This window comes from Girardinichthys multiradiatus, chromosome 3 (assembly GCF_021462225.1).
Source record: "Girardinichthys multiradiatus isolate DD_20200921_A chromosome 3, DD_fGirMul_XY1, whole genome shotgun sequence".
In the NCBI taxonomy this organism is placed as follows: Eukaryota; Metazoa; Chordata; class Actinopteri; order Cyprinodontiformes; family Goodeidae; genus Girardinichthys; species Girardinichthys multiradiatus.
The window spans coordinates 16,005,413-16,022,923 of NC_061796.1; positions in this window are offsets into that span (position 1 = coordinate 16,005,413).

A 17,511-nucleotide genomic window follows, 5' to 3' on the forward strand; every position below is an offset into this window, starting at 1 on the left:
AACACTAAATATTTATATAATTGGTTGGTTACTGGTGTCAAGGTGTACCAAGGTTTTAAAAAGACAGTTTCAAAGACGAAAATATTATCCATCATACAACTGCTAAAATCGTTTTTAAAAGAGACGGCAGAAAGTGGAGTATGTCTAGTAAGCACCTAACGTAAGATCTTCTCTGGCAGTTAGCTCAAATAATTACTCAGCTAACAGCAGTTTTTTCATAATCCCAAGATTAGTTTAAGGGCAGAAAGACAGCAAGGAATGATAGTATGCACAAGTGGCATGTTTACATTATGAAGGTGTTTATTCTGTATTTTTGTAAAAGGTGTGTTGTTTCTCACCCCTTGGTCATTTTGTACCTTTGCAACTCAGGCTTTATTTCCATCTTTTTTGGGGACAAAATGGTGCCATCTATTGACTGATATGTCACACGCAATTTACTTTTAGTTGCAAATGAAGTGATAGATCTTGGTCTGATATGACTTGTAAATAAATTCAGCTGAAACACAGCCTCAAAAGGGGGGCAGTGACCTGTTTCCCATTTGTGCCGGTTCCAAGCCTGGATAAATGCAGAGGGTTGCGTCAGTAAGGACATCTGCCCTAATACTTTTGCCACATCTACCATGCAATTCAAGAACATGATCTCCATACTGGATCGGTCGAGACCCGGTTTAACATCAACCCTTATTGGTGCTCGCGACCAACAGGGTACCAATGGAAATTGAGCTACTGTTGGTCAGCAAAGAGTGGAAAGGCAGTTGGTCCTGATGTACCTGTGGAGGTAAGGAAGAGTCTAAGAGAGACAACAGTAGAGGTTTTGACCAGGCTGTTCAATGAGATCCTAAAGAGCGAGTAGATGCCTGAGGTATGGAGAAGTGTGCCGGTACCAATTGTCAAGAACAAGGAAGATGTACAGAGTTGTAAGTCCTACAGAGGAATAGAGTTGATAAGTCATATAATGACGTTATGGGAAACAGTAGTGGAAGCTAGACTGGGGTCACAAGTTAACGTCTGTGAGCAGCAGACTAGTTTCATGCCAAGAAAAAGTACTGATGCAATATTTGCTTTGAGGATGTTGACAGAGAAATGCACAGAAGGCCAGAGGAAGCTGCATTGTGTTTTTGTAGATCTAGAGAAAGCATATGACAGGGTGCCAAGATAGGCAGTAGCGGATAATTATGATATACCCCTCTTCCACTAGTCCCTACTCGGCACGGTTGGCACTTTTGGACTTTTTCATTAGTAACGGTTACATAGAACCGTTTCTAATTTTAGTAACTAGTTGGATGTGGTCCCATAAAAGCCTTGCTGAAAATGTGACATCAGAAGACTGTCAGTCACTGATTGGGTGGGGGGCGCTGGTGCCTATCTCCAGCAGTCTATGGGCAGGAGGTGGGGTACACCCTGGACAGACACACAAACAACCAAGCACACACTCATTCACACACCTAAGTGCAATTTAGAGAGACCAATTATCCAGGCACATCTGGACAGTGGAAGGAAGCCGGAGTACCCTGAGGGAACCCACGCATGCGCGGGGAGAACATGCAAACTCCATGCAGAAAGACACCCGGCTGGGAGTCGAACCCAGGACCTGCTGCAAGGCAACAGTGCTACCAGCTGTGCCACTGTGCAGCCCAGCACAGTAGGTACTAATGGAAAAGTGGCATTACAGTGGTGCAGGACATATATGCGAGCTTTAAGACAATCGTGAATTGTGCTGTAGGTGTGACAGGAATTTCCATGGACTATGATGTTTGCAGATGACATTGTGATCTGAGATGAGAACAGGGAACAGCTGAGGGAAAATATAGAGAGATGGAGGTTTGCCCTGCAGAGGAGAGGAATGGAGATTAGCCAGAGCATACCAAATACATGTGTGGGTAATTTTAAGTGCTTACTACTTAGGTTCAACAGTTCAGAGCAATGGTGAGTGTGGAAAAGAGGTGAAGAAACATGTCCATGCAGGTTGGAACAAGTGGAGAAAAGTGCCAGGTGTGTTTTATAATAAAAGTATCAGCAAAAATGAAAGGAAAGGTGTACAAGATGGTACTGAAACCAGCAATGTTATATGATTTAGAGACACTAGCACTGAGGATAAGACATGAGGCACAGCTGGAGGTAGCAGAGATGAAGATGATGAAGTTCTTTTTGGGAGTGACTAGGATGGATAGGATCAGGAATAAGGGAGAACTGCTAGGCGGAGGAAGGCCAAAGAGAAGATTTATGGATGGAGTGAATGAGGACATGAAGGTGTGAGAGAAGAGAAGATGGGGTTAGATGGAAACAGATGACTTCCTGTGGCAACCCCTGAAAGGGAAAAGCTAAAAGAAAAAGAAGAAGAAATAAGGTCAGTTGAAGATGCAGATGACTTCCAAGAGGTCCAAGAGGGCATAAGAACAAACAGAAATAGGAATAAGGTGTAATATAACATTTTTAGACCATAAAATACAGTTGGATGAAAAGGTAAGTTTTGCCCAACTTTTATGATCATTTAATTCCATAATTTAGTTAACTACAACTTAACTACAACTTAAAACAAACTGTTAAGTAATTATTTTGGTGCATGGGTACACAACTGATTGTGTGGAAAATGGAAGTAGGAAGGGACAAAACAGCAATGCATAAGTACAGAATGTACTATGATTTGGTAAAATGACTAACTAACCCAGATCCTTATATTATTACAACTGTAATAATCAGTCTGTTACATTGTTGTAGCAGCAGTTGAAATATGTTCAGCTTAAAGGTCAAGCAATCAAACAATGGTACACATTTCTGAACTAATTTTTTTGTGTAAGTCCTAAATTTAGTTTCAGAATTTCAGTGTAAATATTAGGAAACCACCATATTTTTATATAAGGTTATCATGAAGCGAGAATCACATCCCAGCTCATGCCCAGACTGGATTCACACTCACAATTTCAGTGTTTTCCTAGAGAAACATCACATTCATTCTTCTTTAGGGAAGCTTGCTCTTAGAACGTTTATGTTCTACATGAAACTCTGTCCTCAAATCTTTCCATTAAACCTAAATCCAGCTTCCATTTTCCTGTTGTGTCATTATATCATATCATTTTCTCATTTAGAAACATCCAGCAATTTATATTTCTAAAAGCCTGGTAGCAGAAATACCTCAAACAGTGGGGACACTTCCTTATTTTGGTTCTCTTGACTGTCAGCAAAAGTTTCATGGTTTTACAAACAAGTAGTAACAAGATTATAGAAAATCAGCAGGTTTTTATTTCACATTTATCATTTTGAGGTAAATATGAACGACCAAAACAAAATTATTCTTTGAAAACTGCAAATTGAAATGTTTTAGGTATAATCTGGAAGTGACAGGCTGTGAAGCTATCAAAGTTGTAGTTTAATGTGTCGAAAATATAAAAGTATTGATTTAGTAATATTTTTGAACAGATTCAATTCTTTTTGTATAAATCGAGTGCACATTAGTCAAAAGCCATTGTTCCAATATAGATTTTCTTCATAATATTTAGAAACTACACAGTTAAAACAAGCTAGTTTTAGTGATCTTTCCAACCTGGTAATGGATCAAAGATAGACTAATCCATTACAAGGGTTGGGTTATGAGTTTGACTCAGCATAATAGATTAGGTTTTCAATTCCCAAAAATGGTAACTTATCTCTGCTACTAAATAGGCAACAAATAGTACATGGAATACTAAAATTGTAATATCCAAGTTGAAGAATATGTTTAGTAATGTTTAGTTTAACATCTAAATAAAAAAGTAAGAATAGAATTCAATTAAACGCTGATAAAAAAACTAATACTTTACAAAGCCGTGACTTAACTCAGCTCTGTTGATAAAGGCAACTGGAAGCCTTTGCATCGCTAAAACGTTTTCATCAGACTAATTCACCCACAATGACTACATAGAAGTTGTATTACAGTGGGTATACATGCCAGACGATGTACAAACGTTAGCTACAGGCTTTGACTCCTCCCCCAACAAATGTAAAGATCTGTTCGATAGCCACTGAAAAATGCACTGTGTTTAGAATGAACACTTAGCTGGTAATTTTACCTTAAGTGAAGATACATGTCCAGTTAGTATCTTGTTTCATTGAAAACATATCCAAACAACATCTTAATGGTTCATAAACATCCAGCTTAAATTTGCTAGATACTTGGCTTAAAAGTGGAAGTTGGTTTTAGAAGTTTATTAGATGTCTAAATGTAGATGCGTTTTGGACTGACTTGCACAATTACTCATGCTTTAAATTGAACTAAATCCCAAAGCAACTTTTTTTGCAGATAAACTGTATAAATTGGGCCTAAAGGCTGCAATCTTTATGTAACTGTGCTATTTTGATACATGTCTGTGTCACAACCCGTTCGGGTATAAAAACATCTTACTCAGAAACATGCCCCCATAGTTTTACGCTTTATACATTTGATCATGCGTTTGACTAATTATATAAATCGGCATGTAAATGTAAACTTTCTTAAAGGCGACTGTGGCTCAGTAGGAAGAGTAATCGTCTTGCAATCAGGAGGTTGTGGGTTCGATTCCAGCTTCCTCCTGCCATAGGTCGATGTGCCCCTGGGCAAGGCACTTAACCTCAAGTTGCCTACTGATCTGCGTATCGGTGTATGAATGTGTGAGCGTTAGTGAGTGCAATTGGGTGAATGTGGCACTAGTGTAAAGTGCTTTGAGCGGTCTGTATGACTGGAAAAGCGTTATATAAGTTCAGTCCATTTACCATTTAAAGTTTGTTACTGCTTTGAACTGCCTATGTTAGCAATGATGCTGCTAACATCACTTTACCACTCAGAACCCATTCTGTCTTCCACTGCCTTGGCATGCCTGCTTCGGGCATCACTGAATCAGCGCCTTGAGCCAGCGGCTCAAACTGATAAGGCTCAGGCCCGCTGAGCTCCATAAAGCCTCCCTTAACCTCCGGTGACAAGGAGAGTGAAATATCCTCCACCTCAAAAGACCGATCTGTTGCAAAACTACTAGCTCACTCTTCATGTTTTATTATGTCAAATTAAGCTAGCTGCTACTTTTACAATTTGATTAATTTGTCTCACGATTCGCACCTGTTAGTGTTTCTGTTAATTGCACCCACCTGTTTTCCACATAGTTCCTTTCACGTTGTATGTTTCAAGTTGTATTTAAGGTCCTGTTTTCTGTACCTTTGTTGTTGGGACATCTATTGTAGTCCCTGTGGTATTTGCTGTTGATGCTGCTGTTGTCATCTCTTATTAAAATACATCCATCCTCCATGTGCCTGCCGATATCCTGTAGCCACTTTGCCAGTACGATCCTACCATGAATGGACAGAAAACAGGAACTTAAATGCACCGTGTTGTATAGTAAAGAACTACATGAAAAACAAGTGAGTGCAATTAGCAAAAACACAAACAAGTGCGGATCATGACATTTATTTCCCAATAACAAAGCTGATGAAGCTGTCTTTGTGTTTCGGTGTATGCTTTCGACATTTGTAACCTATATAGACCTATTTAGACCAGGGTGTTTTTCTTGGTCTATGCTTAGACAATATATATGTAAATAACATCTATGAATAGAGGTCTCATTGACTCTTGCCCAAAATGAGGCCTACCTATAACTTCAACATTGACAACAGGCAGAATGCTCACACTGTGTTCTCTAGTGAGATCCAAAGTCATTAATTCAATCCACTGATGTTAACATTATTATACAGCATTATTTTACAAAATTGCAACCTGTGAAGAATGATGAGACTCCTTCTAGTATCTTCTCTAACCCAAAAAATGAGGTCGCAATTATTGACCCAATCTTAAATTAAAACTTCCCAACTTCTGTCCTAACAGCAAAAACACATAATCTTCTGACTAGATATAACCCAACTGTTTTTGTATGTAGTTGTTATGTAACCGGTCTTGAATAATACAATGCCCATGGGTGCAAAATAAGCAAAAGATTAAACCTGTGCTGATAACTGAAAATGTCAGCGTTGTCAAGTTAACAGGGGGGATCTTCAAGGAAGTGAAGAGGGCTGCAGGAAAATGCCATTACTCTCCAGATAATTTAAACATGTGTTGACATTTATCTTGGTGGTCCATGTCCGAGCACTAATGACAAACTCTTGTTATTAGTGGACTGAATCAAAGCCAAAGGCATATGCCCACCCAAAATGTAATCCCTTAATGTTTCCAACTCTCTAATTTGGAATTACAAATCCTACGCTAGATTCATAGGTACAGTAATTCTTCAAAGCTGGGTAAATACAGAGTAACAAAACACATATTTGACCATGTTTGGTGTGTTTTCTTTTTTAGATCTCTCCTTTTACCATAAAACTTTATTTTCGTGGGAAGATTAAATATTTCTGGTTAAAGACACCCTTTAAACTATAAAATGGCTGCAGTCACTGACACACACGCCCCTCATCTTACCCCCCTGTGCACACACACACACACACCTATATATATATATATATATATATATAAATGTATATATATATATATATATATATATATATTTAAGTGTATATATACACATATACATATATATATATATATATATATATATATATATATATAAACATTCTCGCCTGATTTTGGATGGATAGATAGTTCGGATGAGAAGGGAAACAAGGGGGGTGAAATATATAATCTCCTGAAAAGAATGAGGCCCTCTGGGATTTTTGTCAAAGTGGCCCCTCTCTGCACTGGGGTAGGGGGAAATCGGGTGAGTTTTAGTGTGTGTGTGTGTGTGTGTGGAGGGGGGGGGGCTTAAAAATGGCCACTCCGCACTGTAACCTGAGCCAGACGGGAGCCAATCTGTCAAATAATTAGCTGTTGCCCAGCACAAAGGTTTTATTTGCAGGAATTTCATCGAGGCAGAATTGAATAATATGTCTGTGTGTTGTGCGGGGTCATGGGAACATCATCTCTGGCTGGTGGGCCATAAAAGACGACTAAATGATAATGAGAAAAAGCTCCGGTAATTCAATTCCTCAAGCGTCGGTTTCCATCTCCCCCCTCCTTCCTTCCCTCTCTGTCTTTTTGTCCTTTCTTTCTGGGCAGCTAATTGCCAAACTTTTTGTTGATGTTGAAGTGGTTTTATTCAGTGTGCATAAAAACACACACTTTCACATACAAAAAAAGAATTTTTATATATATAATCAAAATTTCTCCTTTGAATTTATAGTGTTTGGTGAAAGAAGTCATGATTGAGCATCAATTATATAGGCATTTGGAGTCTTAAAATTACAGAGAAAGCAAGAAAATAAAGGAATGAACACTTAATAATTCTCTTAGAAAATATATTTAAATAAATGTAAAATTCACTGAAATATTGATTTTGCACCTAAAGAAAGCAAAACATATAATCAGGATGTGCAGCCCTCTCCCTAAACCCACCGGCTGGGTCATCTTTTTATACAATGACCTTCGACCCTTAAAAGCAACCAGCCAGGAAGTGGATAGTGTTAAAAGGGATTGATTGATTCATGGCCCATGAATGATTGTTTATATCATTCCATACTGGAGGCTTGACCCCTGCTGACCCACCTGAGGACCAATCCGCTGAGAGCCATGACCTGCGTCCATTTGCAACAGCGCTAATTACCTTTGACGGCTCTCGCTTTGCATTGGGGCTGTAAAACGAAGCCCCGTGGTGGCCTGATTGAAGCAAGACACTGCTGCCCGGCCACTCCACAACGCGCATTTCCCCTTTTGCCCTCCCGCCAGCATGTCAAACACATTAAACTTAATGTACCAGCAAATCTTACTCAATTATTTGTATGTTGCAGAGTTGTATGCACATGTGTGTTTACGTGGCGGCCCTTTTAATGCTGCTTGTGTATGTTCAGCCATCTGAGTATGCTCAAGCATACTGGTGTTTACATGTGAGGTGGCAGCGACAGAGAGAGGGAGACATAAGGGGTTCAGGCCCACACATCCTACTGTGCACCACAGAGTGTAGGGATGGATGAGCAAACTCGCTTTTAAGTAAAATAATTGGATTATTGCATTCTGTGATCTGGCTAATTATAATGAAATCAAGTTTACTATTTTCCAATTATTTTTCCATGCCGTTTTTGTTCCTCTCTAATAAAGAGGAGCACTGATGCAAAACAAAAAGCCAAGACTCCATTTCCTGCACGTGCCTTAGAGCCATTCCGAGATGAGGGACGAATACGTTCTTTCCAAATTTCACTTTTTATTTCCAGAACATTTAAATACTGCATATACAGATAGTATTTGTTGTCATATACAGTTCAAATAAAAAAGAAGTTACTATTTGCCTCAGGTGGATAGTTCATAATTTTTAAAATGGGTTTTTGTTAGAAGTTTCTAAGCAGTTCATATCCTACCTGCAGTAGATAACTATTTTGGCATCTTCATTTAGTATAAATCCAGATTAATTGATCTCAGAGGCAGAGGCTAACAGCTCCAACTTCCAAAATGCCATAGCGATTTATGCGAGCTCTATTTTAAGAACCTATTAAACCATAATCATGTTTGAGATGATATGAGTGATTGGATATTTATAAGGAAGCCAATGGTTATTTACGCAGGAATTAGAGGTTGGAGGTGATGCCTTACCAATGACATTCCTGTGTTAAACATGTACTGAGAATGGAGCATCTAAAGCCAGGGTGTGCATTAGTGGATATGATTGCTGTTGAGGACCAGGTCTTTGGCTAAACTCAAGATTTTTTACAAAAATTTACTTAATATTAATCTCTAAATAGGACTTTTATTAGCTAGTGGTTATTGCTAGCACTGCAACTAATGAATATTTTGATAATTTTTGTTTTTAAATAATTGATTAATAATCTGATCGCAAGGGGGCTTAATAGCAGGTTTTTCATAGAATTTGAACCAGTTGAAGCTAAAACTATGCCACTGGAGTTCTGGATAGAGCATATTTACAGAGAAAGAAACTTTTTTTTATCTTAAAAGCAAGATATATATATATTTTGTATAAGTTTGTCCTTATTTCCGCTCTGAACGTGTTGTTATATCAACAAATAGCATGTTTTAGAGTCTGTATACATCAGTTAATGATTATTTGATTACTAAATTAGTTAACAATTATTTCAATAATGAATTAATTACGATTAATCCGATTGATTGTTTCAGCCCTAGTTATTGTTACTGTCAATGCAACTGAACGATACACTTCAACATGCCATACTGACAACTGAAACTTTGTGCTATCTTACTGTAAAATCAATGGTCCTTGAGAACAGCAGTCTATTCTCTAAAAGCAGAGCCACTTTGCTTTTGACTTTGTAAGAAATACTTTAGAGTAGGGCTTACAGTATTAGGAAAACAGATTGCTATATTATTTCCTTCAACACTCTGTGATGTTTAGCATCTTCTAGCACTTTTACCTGTGTCAGGTGTGAGCATTGTCTGCACTGAGACTCCATCCAACATGTTGAATATGGTATTGGCATGTAAAGTTCAGTCTTGACATCTGAAAATACAAACCAGCAAATATTACATTCCAGTCACTCTTTCTTTTAGAATGAGGTGATACTAGTGCATGTATAGCAGTTATGTAGCAAATGGAGCTACCCAAAGAGAGAAATGACTGCAGTCACCTTCAAAATAAAAGCTATTTTTCTTATTTGAATTTGCAAGAAGAACAAGAAATGCATATTTAATTTTGGATTAGTACAGGTACAGGAAATTAGGTCCAGTACAGGAAATCTAACAGTTCAGTTTAGCTACACCATTTAGCCATTTATATTTCTCTTGAGAATAACTGGTGTGCAACTAAAGGGCTGTATAAAAACAAATATTGTGGTTTAATTGAATCCTTTTTTATGGATTTTATCAATGTTTTTAATTTTCAATCAGACAGCTACTCAGACAAGAAAAGCTTTAAATGTTTCAACCCCAGTATGTGTTTTACATGCCACCATTACCTTACCTTTATTAACAGACCCTCACTTAAAAAAATCCCAGACTACCCCTTTAAAGAAGACCTCAAGTCGACTATCTCTCAGATTTAATTCTGATTTTTACTGGACGGTTTGGTTTAGTTTGTTCATTGATTACTCTCTTCTTTTGATGTCCTTGGTTGCTGCACATAGTAAGTAATACAAGAAGTGCACTCTGCTTGTGACACATTATTGCATCAAATATCCTTCCCTCTCCTCATCCCCCCTTCTCCCTTCTTCCACATGCACCGACACACACACTCACAACTCTCACACTCAGTCGCTTATGCTTCTCTGCTCTCGCCCTTGTCAGTCTCCCACCAAATTCCTCGGATCACAGAACATCTGACAGTATTTCATCTTGGATTTTGAGGATAAGTGAAGGGATTTCGGTTCAAGCTTAGAGCTTAGCATGAAAACGCAGCTCAGTGACAAAATCCAGGAGGTTTACACACAATATGGGGGGACCCGCCACCTCTTCAACCCACTCCTACTCCAATCTCTTTTTTCCCTTCCAGTATCTCTCCCCTGTGATTTCTCTCTCTCGCTCCCTTTTTGCCTTGTTTACACGGTGTTGTTAGATTTAGCTGTGACTGTCTATCCTTACCTAACACGGAAACTGATACAGCTAAGTACAGCTAAGTATGTTGTATAGTTACTTTATTATTGAATCAGAGAACACATAAAGCTGGATTTGAATCAAAGAGCTGCACATTGAAATATTATTTTGTCTGAGCTTTCCCATAAAAAAATTATTTTGAACTTGTCCAGGCAGACACTATGTAAAGACACAACTTGCTGATTTTGCTAAATGTTTTCTATAAGGGTCAACCGATTTATTAAAACCATATATCCGGCAAAAAATGTCACGCTAAATATGTAGAACTAATTCTTAAGATAACATCACATTAGCCTTTACAGTGCAACGAAAAAAAATAAAAATATTTGCATCTAACAGATTTTCTCTGTTTATGCTTTTTTGTCACACTTTTTTTCTCAGATCATTAAACAAATGTTCCTATCACTCTAAGATAATCTAAGTAAATATAAATTGCAATTTAGAAATGATAATTTAGATAAAGGGATTGTTTAAGGTCAATCCACAGCATCTCAGTTGGATTTTAGTCTGGACTTTGACTAGGCCACCCCAAAACCTTTATTTATTTTTTTAAATGTAGTCGTTCAGAGGTGGAGAGCAGATTTTATCTAACAGGTTGGGTAGTTTAACCCAACACTGAGTCAAATAATATGATCCGATTTGTTGGGTCAGCGAAGAGACTCGAAAGAGCCTCATCATTGTTTGCATTCTGCCATTTTGAACTAATCAGGGACCCAATCAGACTTCACTGAACCTCATTCACAGGATAAATAAATTATAAGATGTTGATGTTAATGTCAGTGGAATGGGGTAGTGACTAGTTCACATTAGATACTGAGTTCACTTAAGATGATATTAGCCCTGGGCCTATCTGCTTCAAAGGTATTACACACTACTGCTCAAATTGGCCGAAGTCACTATGGACAGGCAGTATTTTTATACAGTGACACATTATTATTTTCACTCCACTCTTTGGTAGTCTTTACATTAGAAATAACAATTTTGAACCAATATCTGGGTTATCATTCCAACCCAGTTTGCTGGGTTAAACCAATAACCCAACCCTGTTGCGTTAAGTCAACCCAGGGCTGGATCAGTCTATATTTGGATCAGGACAGGATATTAAAATAAGTGAATTTGGATTGTTTTTATCTCTGTCAGTTTTGTATGTCGTTTAGTATGTCGATACATAATGCAGAACTGTGCAGTAAAATTGTGAGGTAGTCAATAATTTTTCAAGCATTTATTCCCTTGTCAGTGAGTTTCTGTAATTGGATACAGTCCTTGCTGAGTCAGCACCTGATTTACTTTTGTCTTGCGGTGTTATGTACAACCTATTTGAAACTATAGATGGGAAACAGTAATATCTTCTGGTCAAGTTAACAGTCATACAAATAAATATTGTGTGGGACAACTTTAACTTTCACAAGTCTGTGTTATGAAATCAGCAGATTAGATGCACCTGGTGGCTGCTGCAGTGTAGTGCTATTTGTGGAATGCCATACACCTGTGTCTTCCCTGATATATACTGACTCTGACAAGCAGATGGTGCCAGATCTTTGAAAGCCATCGTGTGAGTAGATATCCAGCGTTCCTTCTTGTCTGATCATTGTTCTTGACCTTGCCTTGCCTTTTGGATTTATGCCTCTGCCTGCTCCCTGTCGGACTATTTGGATTTTGGTTGTCGACCTAGTTTCCTGCATCTGGTTTATGCCTCTGCCTGCCCCTTGCCTGACGCCTCTTGTTCCGATCGTTGACCCTGTTTCTGTCCTTGGATTATTGAGCCAGCCTAGCCCTCGGATAATTCAGCCTGGAGTCACTTCTTACCTGTGCTGTGGGGATCACCGCCTGCTGCCCTCTGAGGTTTCCCCTCTGGGTTTCAAGTTCCACTCAAGACAAAAGCACGTTAGTGGCTTTTCTGATCCCTGCAAAATCTGGAGAGACTACAAGTCACTAATCCCTCTTTCTGCCTCAGTGATTCCTGGAAGCTGTGAGGAGTGTTACCTGTGTGACGTTTTCCTGTGGCTGAATAAACCTTTTAAACTTTCAGTACTGTGTCTGGCTGAATCTTGGGTCCACCTTTTTCTGATTCATAGCAGAAAAATCTTGCCAAAAATGGACCCATCGCCAGCACAACAGTGGCGTATCCACGTTGATGAAACCTTTTCCTGGTTGGGTTCCGGCATGGAGGAAATAATTTCCACATTACGTTCTGGCAATCTTGTCTCCGAGCCGCCACCGTCACAAAGAAACCACGCCGAAGTAACACAGACAACAGCAGAGGTAAGGGAGCCACGCCTCTCTCCGCCTGAGATGTTCAGGGGAGACTCAGACCAATGTCGAGCTTTTCTAACTCAGTGTGAAATTCATTTTGAGCTTCAGCCGTCATCCTTTCCCACTGAACGTTCCAAGGTGGCGTTTGTTATATCTCTGCTGGCAGGAAAGGGTAAACAGTGGGGAACTGCTGAATGGCATAACAGGTCTGCATCTTGTAATCTTTATGAAACTTTTTCCAAGGAACTCATTCGAGTTTTTGACCCGGTCATTAAAAGTCCTGAGGCCGCAAAAGAATTATTGTACCTCAAACAGGGTGATCAACCTGTCTCAACCTATATAATTGACTTTCATTTGTTGGCTGCAGAGAGCCGTTGGAATGAGGCAGCACAAATGGATGCATTCATGAAAGGATTAAATGAAGACATCAAGGATGAGCGAGCGACCTGTGACTATCCTTCTTCCCTGAAACAACTGGAGGATTTGGCTGCTTGCATTGATATTCGGCTGGCAGAGAGAAGGAAGGAGAAGCGCCATGAGAAGGGTCGCTCATCATTAACTCAGGTTTCTGCACACCGGTATGAGAGAAGGAGTCGGTTACCTCTCACTGAGGAAAATGATAATTGTGAGCCCATGCAATTGTGCAGAACCAAGATTACCCCTGAGGAGAAAGATCGTCGAAGAAGATTCAAGCTCTGTTTTTATTGTGGAGAGAAGGGACATTTAGCACTCAGGTGTCCACTAAAAGGACAGGCTCAGCAGAGGAAGGGAGGTCTCTACTGAGCCGAAGTCAACTATCTGCCTCCTCCTTCTTGTTTCCTGCCCATTTTCAAACCTCTTCTTTGTCTCTCCAGGGGGCCGTGTTTATTGATTCTGGAGCAGATACCGAATTCATGGACGAAACATTTGCAAATAAGAACGGCATAGAACTTATTCCGTCAGCTGACACAAGAAACATGCTAGCTTTGGATGGTCACAGCACGAACAATTCACATGTCAGGACGGAGGAGATTACCTTAACAGTTGGAGGTAATCATCAAGAAAAAGTAACTTTCATGATCATTAATTCACCTGAACTTCCTGTAGTCCTAGGGGCCTCATGGTTGCAGAAACACAACCCTCACATCGACTGGAAGAAAAATGAAGTTTTGGGTTGGTCTGAGTCATGTTCCGCTGACTGTCTTTTGTCTGCTGCTACAGAGGTCAGTGTGGAGAATGAGGTTGAGGAGACCTATCTGGATTTATCCAAAGTACCGCAAGAATACCATGATTTAAAGGAGGTTTTTAATAAAATCAAGGCCACAGCTCTGCCACCCCATAGACCTTATGATTGTGCTATTGATTTGCTTCCTGGCACATCACCCCCTAAAGGCAGAACCTATTCATTGTCTGGTCCAGAGCACAGGGCCATGAAGAGTTATGTTGATGAGGCATTAAAGGCAGGGCACATTCAACCCTCTTCCTCTCCTGCAGATGCTGGTTTCTTTTTTGTTGGGAAGAAGGAGGGTTCATTGAGACCATGCATTGATTATAGAGGCCTTAATGAGATAACAGTTAAAAATGCATATCCCTTACCACTCATGATCACAGCTTTTGATCAGATCCAAGGAGCCAAGATATTTTCTAAGCTGGATCTAAGGAATGCATATCATCTGGTCCGAATCAAAGAAGGAGATGAGTGGAAAACGGCTTTCAACACGCCTACGGGCCATTATGAATACAAGGTCATGCCATTTGGACTTACTAACGCTCCTGCAGTTTTTCAGTCATTGGTCAATGACGTTCTAAGAGACATGGTGGGTCAATTCGTATTTGTTTATCTTGATGACATACTGATTTATTCTCAAGATCTGGAAACCCACAGAAAACATGTCAGAGCTGTTCTCCTGCGTCTTCTCCAAAACCAATTGTTCATCAAGGCAGATAAATGTGAGTTCCACATAACTACCACTTCCTTTTTGGGCTTCATCATTTCCCCAGATCAAGTGCTTGTCGACCCCTCCAAGGTTAAGGCCGTATTGGAATGGCGTGTTCCAACTGATCGCAAGCAGCTTCAAAGATTTCTTGGCTCCGCAAACGTCTATAGGAGGTTTATTAGAAATTACAGCCTGGTTGCTACTCCCCTGAATGCTCTTACCTCTTCCAATGTGAAATTTGTGTGGAATAAGGATGCAGAGAAGGCTTTCAATAGGTTAAAGGAACTCTTCATGTCCCAGCCCCAGTGTCTCTCCTGACCCAGAGAGACAGTTTATCGTGGAGGTGGATACCTCAAGCACTGGGGTCGGAGCTGTATTAAACCAAAGAGGTGAGGATGATCGTGTTCACCCATGTGCCTTCTTTTCAAGGACTCTGTCACAGGCTGAGCGGAATTACGACATGGGAGACAGATAGTTATTGGCTGTCAAGTTGGCGTTGACAGAGTGGACACATTGGCTGGAGGGGACTAAGGAGCCGTTTATGGTGTGGACTGACCATAAGAACTTGGAGTACCTGAAATCAGCAAAACGGCTAAACCCCAGACAGGCTAGGTGGGCTTTGTTTTTTGGTCGTTTTAATTTCTCCCTATCTTCCAGGCCAGGGAGTAAAAATGGCAAACCTGATGCCCTTTCCCGGATTCAAGAGCCTGAAGAATCTCAGTCTTCGGGTGAAGAGGAGTTTATCCTTCCTGAAACAGTCAGGTTGTCTGTGTCCCGAGTGGAGGTGGAAAGGGAGGTCCAGGAAGCCATTAGAGATCTGCCTATCCCACCATCAGGTCCACCTGACCGCTGTTTTGTCCCTGAACGCCTTGTGCCTAAGGTACTGGAGTTTTGTCATTGCTCTCGTTTAGTTTGTCATCCAGGAATCAGCAGAACCATTCAGATAGTTCGAACTCAGTTTTGGTGGCCATCGCTGGTCAAGGATGTCAAAGACTTTGTTGCTGAATGCACTCTATGTTGTTGAGCCAAGCCTTCTCGTCACCCCCCTGCGGGGTTGTTGCACCCTTTGCCAATTCCCCCTCGCCTATGGTCACATATTGCGATGGATTTGTGACAGGTTTCTAATGGTCACTCTGTACTACTAACCATAATTGACAGATTTTCAAAAAATGGTTCATCTGGTGCCCTTGGAGAAGCTTCCATCTGCTAAGGAGATGGGTGAGATGATGACCCGAGAAGTTTTCAGGCTCCATGGAATTCCAAATGACATTGTTTCCGATAGAGGACCCCAATTTGTGTCACGTTTCTGGAAGGAGTTTTGTTCGTTGTTGGGAATTTCTGTTAGTCTTTCCTCAGGGTTTCATCCTCAGTCTGATGGCCAAACCGTGAGAGCCAACCAAGAAGCTGAAACCAAACTTCGAATCTTATGTGAGTCTGACCCGACCAAGTGGGTTGAATACGCCATGAGCTCTATGCAATCAAGTGCCACTGGTTTGTCCCCTTTTCATGTTGTGTTTGGTTTCCATCCACCCCTGTTTTCAGTTCAGGAGAGAGAAGCTAATGTTCCGTCCGCCCAAGCGGCTGCCCTAAGGTGCCAAAGAATATGGAGAAAGGCCAGGAGATCGATGATCAGAATGTCACTGGTTCAGTCACGAACGGCCAACCGGAGACGGATCCCTGCCCCTAAGTACCAGGTGGGGCAGAAAGTTTGGCTCTCCGCCAAGGACCTCCCACTAAGGATATAATCCCGTAAATTGGCACCCCGATTTGTTGGACCTTTCCCAATCTCCAAGATCATCAACCCTGTCGCTGTACGACTGAGATTACCCAACTTCGTGGAGCCCCAACTTGGGGTGTGGTGTACATTGAATACAACCCATGTTTTCTCATTTTCCAACCATGTGTGGTGAGGTGTGAAACCCTTTGCAAGGCACTAATAATTAAAAAGAATGATTAAATACAAAGTGCCAGAAATACCCATGTAGACATGGGTATTTCATTTAATATTTCTTTGAGTAACTAAGGGGTGCCTATAGCACCGGATTGGATATTTGTATTTGTTTCTCCGGACATGTAAATCCTGTATTGTAAGAAAGTTCTCTCAGACTAGCCTTATTTGCTTGCTAGAATTTCATAACATTGGTATGTTTGATCACAGTAGGGCTTGTGTGCTTTTCATGTACATTTTGCTGCAGCATACATGTCTAACAGCCTCTAACAGGTGAACTATGTGGGCCCCTACCCCCTCACCCAACACAAACACACACACACACACACACACACACACATGCCTAGCATAAATATCTCTAGCCCAGGTTAACCCTGGAAATAAAGAAATAAAAGCAATACACGAAGAACCTGAGGAGAATCTTGAATGCCAGTTGCTGGTACGAAAGATGGATTGCCTGAATTCTCCACCAATCACCAAACAACACATTGGCTGCAGCATTGATTGATGAAGTATTTAAGTCGTCAATCTCACATCACCTGCTTTTCTTTTCTCTCTTGCAGCCGAACAGCTCCAGAAAAGCGATGCTGTGTCTGCACATCAGACAAACCCTGACCTATGAAAAATGCAATGCAAAGACTGCAGCTCGGCTGGTTTTTTGACATCAAGATCAGCAAGAGAAGCCACAATGGAGACAAAGACAACAATTTATAAGCAGTTTAAGCAGTACATTTACAACCACCTGTTTACATTTTCCACACAGATACACTCAAAAAGCAAGATGAAGATGGTGGATCTGGCAAATGTCTGTTTATGTGTACATTTATTAAACTTTCAGCGTGGTATGCAAGCACCTTCTC